Here is a 9,236-nt window from a genome sequence, read left to right as displayed (position 1 = left end):
CCTGGAGGACAAAGATGCAGAAGATCTGTGAGATAAGACGGGTCTTGACCGTTAAGAGCTTTAAAATCTAACAACAACATTTTTTATTGCATTCTAAAATACAACATGGAGCCAATGAAGAGAGGCAGAGATTGATGTAACAAGATCATTTTTCTTCGCCCTGCAGCAGCATTTCGTACCATCTGGTGATGTTCATTGGATGACTGAGGAAGACCTCAATATTATGAATTACAATTATCTAAGCGAGACGTTAAAAAAGCAGGAATGACCTTCTTCAAATAATCAAAGGATAAAAGTGATTTCAGTCTCGAAATGATACGGAACTGTTCCTGACAACTGAATTTATTTGCTTAGCCAATCACAGTCCAGGATAACACAGAGATGACTGACCTGGGAAGACACTGAGGGAAATGATTGCTATATGGGCACCAAAGATGAGTACAATTGAGATCTGGTAAAGCTGGAAATTGATGGATAATTGTCAGTGTTATGTGTACAGTATGATTTAAAGTGTGTGTACATTATCACTTGGTAAAAGGGAATGAAAGCTTTGTGAATCCTGTGATCAATGAGAGAGAGAGAGAGAGAGAGAGAGAGAGAGAGAGAGAGAGAGAGAGAGAGAGATAAAGAGAGAGAGAGAGGGATAAAGAGAGAGAGAGAGATACCGTTAATTTGTGGTCACCATGACTTTACCTCCAATCCTATAATCGACACATGAATTTCGCATGTTTTTCAGTTAAGAACACATGTGTATAACTTGTGTTTAATGTGCACGTTTTGTAAACATTTGTGTGTGAATTCCCATGTGAAACCCTTTAAATCGCATGTAAAACCCATGGGATGACATGTGAAGAAGATGAGATCATAGGCGTATCACCACATGTTGCACATGTGATCCATGGTTTTTACATTGAAATTTACACAAAAATGTTCCAAAAACACACATTTCATATGTGGATTGCACCTGTTTTTTTGAACATGTGAATGTCGTTCCTTTTCTGTACATGGTAACTGTAGCATGGTCAAAACCATAATATTGATAATATTGTCTTTGTTTTGCAGGAATTATATTATAGTTTATCTAAATGTGATCTGTTCCACATGGAGCTCACGGCTTTGTTGTTTTTCTTCATTATTTTGTGTTTTTGCTCATTTCATTGGGTTTTCAGGTCTCAGTAGAATTGAGGACACTCGGCTCCGTGTTGCAATTTACAGTTAAACTCCACAAACATACGGGCAAGTCGATATTTGGTAAACTTCTTTGATTTTACTGTATGTTGTGCATTTTAGAGCCTTTTTTAAATGAATCTTGTTGCATTTCAGTCATCTAAAATGTCTAAATGTCGTGATCTTACAAAACTAATTGAAGAAATGACTCTTGATAGGTTTGAATGAATATACTCTCTTTATTTGTTTCTTACTGTAAATACTTGAGTGGTCTCACTGTATGTGATGGTCAACATGAATCCAGTGTGTTGTGATGGTCACACATGCTGTAGATTACACAGATTTAGTGTATTTCTCAGCTTGTGAGACCGTGAGCAGGACTGTACAGTGTTTTTAAGAAAGATTATCGTCTGAGAGCTTCTGCAATGATGATGATGATGATGAAGAAACACAGCAGGAGGTTTGTATTAACTCAATGATGATGTCTTTCATATGTAAATCTCACTCTTACCTTTACAAGCTCTCCTGTGGAATGACTTTCATGTTATTTAAAGACAAACATCACAAGCTCCAGCTGAAGATCTCTACATCAGTTTGATATGAAGGGACAGACCAGAAATGTTTAACTCCCCGCACGACAGATCTCCACATGCACGATAACGCGCTGTCACATTAAAGCGTCTGACGTTCATCTGTTTGCTTTTAAAGCCGGTGTGTTGTAAATGTGCGGGATGCAAATACGACAAGGTCAGAGGTGATCCTCAGCGAGGAGAAGCTGTAAAACTAGATGAAACGTCTTGAGTTGTGACTGCAGTGAACCGGTCCAGACACACGCAGGTGATTGATGAACGCGTTCAAACGCGCCGCACATCATCGTGCTCATTACGGCGCTTCAAACTCCACACGCGCCGCAGCGCAAGCGCAATTAAAAGCGATGAAGAGCAGAACTCACGTCAGGGGATTGATGTCACAGACGACAGCTGAATGAATCAATACCTCACCGAGAGTTAAAGAAGGAGAAGCTGATGGTAAAGATGCAGTTTGTGATGACTGAGCTCCTGCAGACCGCGCGGTTCGAGTAGGCCTACTGCTGAAGTGACACACAGACATGCTCACTCGTATGAAAACTATCCACGGGTTTACCACAGTAAATTTAGCTTAAAGTTCCAGTCAAATTAAAAATGACAATTCTTATTTTTTCATGAAATATATATTGTTCATGATATTCAAATAAAACATGAAAATGCACTTCCGCAATGAAATGACGCAAATCAGCATCTGTTAACTCCTCCCCTTCAACAGCTTCCAGTTTCATTTCAAAATCAACGCAACAATTTTACACACCCAATCAATTCGCAGTGATTCGCAAGCCACGCCCACTGCTTTCTCCTAAAAAATTCATTTTCATCGTGTCAGAATACGGAAGTAAAATACGATCGCAGCTTCTGGTTCACGGGGACTTTAAATCTAATTACAGGTAATATATATTTTTAATTTTCTCACTATAGTAAATATGGTTTTATCATGATGTTTGCAGTAAAGCTGTGTTTGTTGGTAGGGATGTCAAACTGAACGCCGTCGGTCCCTCTCGGGGTCGGTTCAGACCCGTCGTCCATCAGCTCGAGGATTTGACCTAAAGACCGATGACCTGACGCCTCACGTTTACTCTGCTCAGATGAAAGCTCGGACAGCTCAAGCTGTCTTTCTGTCAAGATGGAACCCGGTGTGAGCGTTTTAATCTCATCTGAAGGCAGATAACTTTCATATTTTCATCTGCTCTAACAGAACACATTTAGATGAGATTATGAGCTCAGCTGTTTGTGGGCGCGCTCGGGCGGAACGTGTGTGGGAGAATATGCTTATTCACACTTAATAATTCAACGCTTTCAGCGCAAAGCGACCTCCATAATTTGATATTTCCACCGCGGTGCCGCTGCGAAAGCGAATATGGTTTGAGTGCTTCCCGATGGGAGGCAAAACAAAAGGTTTACAGTAAAGTCGACAGGGATGTTTTCTGCTCTGACGCTCATCAGCTTGTGAATATTTCATGCGAAAGAGCAAAAAAATGGAGCGGTTGACACAAAACCAGGGCTTTTCCTGTGAACCGGAAGCCAACGAGGAAGAGATGAAAGTTTAAAGAATTGGCGTGAGTTTCTCTGTTGATTTCTGTTTCTCAGGAGGAGCGCCGGCTTTGAAGAACTGGCACTTGTCAATAGTCAACAGTCTTGATTTATGGAGGCTTTTCAGAAGTGCTGTCAGATGGGATGTTTGGGTGCAGACGACGTTAAATCTTTTAGATTTTGTCATTATTCTCTCGGGCCGCGGCCCTGAACTGCTGTGCGGTGTTGAGCTTCCTGTCTCGCCGTTGTAACTCATAACCTCTCATATTTGTCTGAGACCGTCACATCTCTCTCTCGTTTTTTTGTGGCGAAAGTGTATTCAGATGATGTGTTTGCACGAAGCTTGTTTCTCGCACAGCTTTGTGATCTGTCAGAGGAGACCTGTCGTGATTGTGACAGCACCAAACACACACACACCTCGACCAAAGTTCAGCGTGATGGAGAAGTCCAGTGATGAACAGTGGAGATGAAACAGACCTGTTAACCTCGCTCTCTGGACACCGGCAGCCCTTGAATATTCCTCTCTCTTCGTCAGATCACGGCAGATTAATTTCAACGTCTCCAGCGCTGGTTTAGCGAGTTGATTGTTAAATTGATTTAATTCTGGAATCCCTCTCAGTGACATTGATCTGCTTTGGCTAATAGGAGTCACCTATGCATGTAATTGGCTTTGATGCATATCAGAGCGAGGGCGCGCGCGAACGGCGTGGGGAGAGCGCAGATTTAGTTATCGCTTCTAAAGGGCAAGATGAAGCAGCCAAACAGGAACACAAATGTGGCCTTTGGTGTGATGGATTGTGGCGTAGGGCGGCATTAATCTACTCGCGTCTTGACTGCTTTGGGTTATGGATTCTGCATATTGATGCCGTCGGCCTCCAGCGTTAGACGGCTTGTTTGTGTGCTGTGCGCTCGGATTCATCAAACAATATTTTCTGCTCATTGAGACCCGATTTCACACGTGATGTTTTCTTTTGGAGGACATCATGGATTTATGCACAATGGGAGGACGATGTAATCAAGGCTTATTTTTATTCTTATGGGTCAAACGTCATTTCAAGTTAGATCTGGTGATTTCCCTAAAAAGCGATTTTCCCTTTGAGCCGATGTCACTTTTTTCGCATGCACTCTTTGAAAATGTGCTTCAGAAGGTTCTTCGACCCTTTCGGTTTCATAAAAGGTTCTTCAGATTATAAAAACGTAAGAAAGAGATGGTTCTTTTTGTAAGAACCTTTGACAGAATGCTTCTTTTGTATGGCATCATTCTGAAGAACCTTTTAAGCACCTTGATTTTCAAGAGTATGATTAAGCCCTCAGATGCCTCTTACTGCACATTCTTGAACACGCATTCAAGTCGTTGAGGCAGGAGGTCATATGATCCACACATCGTCCTATCTGAGCCTTCAGCAAAAGCAGTCAGTGCATGGATCCATCTGGACCGAAGCGAGCATATTAAACACAGAGGACCAATCATCCGCCGCCCCGCGTGATCCGTCTCCTACTCGCGCCGACACAACAAGCTCATTAAAGACGACGGGTAATTAGTTTTGTGTCTGAAACTGGAGGTTTTACTCCTCCAACCACAACTAAAAAAACCCCGATGTGACCTTAATAACGGATGAGAAGAGCGGCGTGTGGATTCTGTGGAAACACGTCAGCGTTTTATCACAGCTGTGTGTGGGGGCACGTCTTCGGTCTCTCTCTCTTTTATTTTTTTCGAGGGATGAAGAATATTTCAGGATGTCAGAGAGCCCAAACTGTTCATTTCAGTGCTGCTTCAGGACCAGAAGCTCTGACATCCAGCTGTCAATCAAACATCCTGATGAATGCATCAGTAGCCAGTTAAGCTAAAGGTGATTTTAAGAACTAGTATTACATTTTTTGTGTGAAAAGTGTTTTGTTTTAAGTCTACTTGTATTTATATATTATCCACGAATATAAAGGATGCATATTTTTAATATTTTTTATTTATCGGACTGTATAAAGTCATTTTTGTATTTTAGAAACCTCAAACATTGCATTATGATTTCCACAAAGTGAATATTGTTACATTTTTCAATGTGTATTTATGTGATCTGATACAATATGAAAACTTGCATAACTGGACTTCAGGTACCCATCCATCCATCCATTTTCTACCGCTTATCCGAACTACCTCGGGTCACGGGGAGCCTGCGCCTATCTCAGGAGTCATCGGGCATCAAGGCAGGATACACCCTGGATGGAGTGCCAACCCATGACTTCACGTACAATCTTCATTATTAAATTGATTCTTCTATTTTGTAGGAAAACTTCAAACAGACACAAAAAGGAAACGACTAGCGAAATCCTGGTTGTTGTTGATTCTCTCCTCCGTTTCCTCACACATTCTCTTTCGATCTGTGTCTTCTCTTTCCATCTCGCTCATCAGTCGGTAGGCCGATGTGTTAACCTGCAGCCCTGTTGCTTTGAACACGTGTGAAGTGAATGGATGCGCCCCGTGGAGACCGCCGGCTGTGAACAGCTGCACGCACACACGCTCTGTTTCTGCAGTCAGGTGGAGGGTGAATAACGTGCTAACTGCTTAAACCGGCGGAGAGCCCGCCGCGACTGACGTGTAAGAAAGCACATCAGCATTCTGTATGTAGGCCACAGACTGAGTTCTCTAGAGAGGACACACATGAAAACAGACAGTTAGTGCAATGAAACACAGAGCGTGAATTATCATTCTTAAATGTTTTATCATGTGTGCAGAGGCTTTAGGAGGAGAGTAATCCCCCACGTAACAATGCTTTACACACGTATATGCACACACACACACACATATGTGCAGAAAGACAGACAGACACACACACACTCACGCACACACACACACACACACACAGACAGACAGACAGACAGTCAGACACACAAACAAACAAACAAACAAACAAACAGACAGAGAGACAGAGGTGATCCAGAGGTGTGAAGGATGAGTCAGAACTGGTGTCCAGCATGACATCAGCCTTCATTTGCTCTGTGAGACGCATCAGTGCTCAGGCCTCACGCGGTGTATACTGCGGTAAAACTCATTCACAGAGTTCATCAGAGCAAACTGATGCAGTGCATTTCCAGAAACACATGACACGTGTGTTAGTGAAGAACAGCTGCAGTGCACACTGGGACTGAAATAGATTCAAGGTTAAATCTGCAGTGTGGCTTCTGTGCAGTTAACTCAGCATTTTCACACTCACGTTCATTTATCAAACACAGAGACGTATGCAAACACTCACATCTGAAGTAGGACAGTGATACTGCGCTCGCTCATTCTTTTACAGGACTCAAATTTGTATCTAACATCATTAAATAAGTTGTTTGACAAATGGTTCCTTTACTAAATAAATATGTTGTACCAGCAATGTCGAAATGATGTTTTTTCCTTCTAGACATTTCAGTTGTGGTGATCATTTGCATGTGCGGCAACATGCACAAGAGAGTACCAGAACCCTTTTTTCCTCTTCAAGCGCTGAGATTCAAACTCTGAGAGACGGCCAAGACAACATCAGCTCTAAAACAAGCTCACAAAACTCACAAGTCTTTTTTCTTAATTTCTTTAACCTCTCTCTCTCTCTCTCTCTCTCTCTCTCTCCACTACAACACACACACACACCTCACAGCTGTTGAAATCATAAAGGTGTGCTCCAATACACAGTTCTCACACATACACACACGTACACACACAATAATAGACAATAACATCATGCCCCGTGGCCTTATTGATTTCAACTCTCATCTCTCTGTCACACACACACAAACTGTTTGTGCGTGTGTGTTTGAGTGTGTGTGTGTTTGTTTGTGTGTGTGTTTGTGTGTGTGTGTGTGTTTGTGCGTGCGTGTTTATTTGTGTGTGTGCGTGCGTGCGTGCGTGTGTGTTTGTGTGTGTGTGCATGTGTGCATGTGTGTTACTGTATGTGTGTCTATCTATCTCTGATTTTCTCTTTGTGTGTGTGTCTATCTCTCTCTCTCTAACTCTGTTTGTCTGTTTGTATCTTGAGCAGCATTTCTATATAAGCTCACTGATGGCTCCTGTCTATAGATATTTGCACAAACGTGTGTTTGAAATTCAGAAAATGTTTTGAACTTGGCAGTGTAAATCTTTCTTCACATATTCAATAGAATTTGATTTAGTGTTACAAAAGAAAGAAAATATTACTGCATTAGAATGACGGAGGGATCGGTGTGGAATGATAATACATTCATCTTTAGGACACCTGTTCCTTTAAGATCAAAAGAAGGAAGTGTAATTCAGTCTCATATCAGCGGCTTCTTAATATCTGTTTTTTGGTGAGAACAATATTGACATAATTCTGCTCGATGTTTTTCAGATGATTCAGACGTCTCTGAAAGTAAAGAAGGATCTGGAGTCCTCGCAGACGGTCTGGTGTCTCTGTAGAGACGGGACTTGCGGGTCGCAGACGCCACTGCTCTGCCAGACGCAGTCAACAGATGCAAATCATCTGAATAGGCCTCATTAGCACTTACAACCAGACCAGATGTCACGCCAAACCTATTTTCATACAAATTCAGCTAATTAATTCATGAAAAAACCTGCTGCTCCTTCAGGGAGGCGAGGGATGGCATGAATCACCAGTCGTATTGAAACTCCCTGCTTTCCTGGAGGAGAGGAGAGCCGTTCATAATCTGGTTTGTTGGGATTAAACAGAAAAGAGGAAATCACCATCACAGTAGCAGAAAGTGACGTGCGCTCGTGAAATATGAAAAGACGAGAGTCAGACGCACAGGACACATTTCTGAAAGCAAGAGCAAAGATTTATTTTGAATATCCGCATGTCAAATAGATTTGCAGAAGCAAGTAAAGAGTGTGTTTTACAGCGGTAAAAAGAATCTGCTCTGGGTTTATCACTGAGTCATTGATCGCTCAGATTTGCTTTGGACCGTAGAGAGCACAGTTATAAACTTTCTTCATGTGTTCAGGCTATAGTTGAAATATGAATGCTGTGGTGCAGATGGTCTATAACTTCACCTTTAGTTTGTTTCTCGTGAATGTGAACCTGTTCTCGAGAGCTCTTCTCTCCTCACACGCATGGCTTCAGGTCAGAGAGACACACGTGGACGATCCATTCACACTGTAATGAACCTTTGCCTTGTTTTGATGAATTTGTGGCCAATGTGGCGATTCATTTGTTTACTTTTTCTAATACATGTTTAGCATAAGATTGTCCTGATGAATGAACACACCGGCAGAGATCTTCAGATTTCTTAAATGTCTCCGTGGTTATTTTCATCCCTCGCAGCTCTTTTTATTCATCTGTCTCCTATCTCTCTCTCTCGACCCCTCGACATACAGCAACACACGGTCGATATCTGCACATTGCATTACCAGACAGTAAATTCAAAGTCCATTTAGAGATACAGCAACACAATTCGACATTACGCTATTCCAGTGTGCCTGTCCATCAGAATATAAAGCAGTGAAATATCAAGGTAGTGTTGGTTTTTGCAATGTTAAACACGATCTCTTCCGGTGGAATTGCGTGTCTTCATGAGTTTAATAATTGGATTTATTAGCCATTGAAAAAGCAAAATGGAAACAGAAATCAATTTGTTGAAGCAGAGAGGCCATTTCTCTTGGATGAGAATGTGTGAGATTGTCAGCTGTTGAATATTCATGAGATGTTTCTTTAGACTGACTGACTTCTGTCCTTCATAAACCCCGGCGGCACACATTCAGAAGACCAAAAACATTCGGCTGGAATCTCTACATTCTGCACTATTACTCAGGTATCATTATAACCATTTTGTTGCTCACGAAGATAGTTGTTGACCTGAAAGAGAAAATAAATTGGTCCGGAAAAAAAATACAGAATTCAACAACGTGTGAAATGAAGCTTGTGTAGCTATTAACGTCCACGTGTATGGCACTAAATGTTTTAAAACACAACAAATGTTCTGTACCACACAAAGTTTAGGATC

Source organism: Triplophysa dalaica, chromosome 25 (assembly GCF_015846415.1).
Source record: "Triplophysa dalaica isolate WHDGS20190420 chromosome 25, ASM1584641v1, whole genome shotgun sequence".
Classification (NCBI taxonomy): domain Eukaryota; kingdom Metazoa; phylum Chordata; class Actinopteri; order Cypriniformes; family Nemacheilidae; genus Triplophysa; species Triplophysa dalaica.
Note: the sequence above shows the minus strand (reverse complement) of the source record.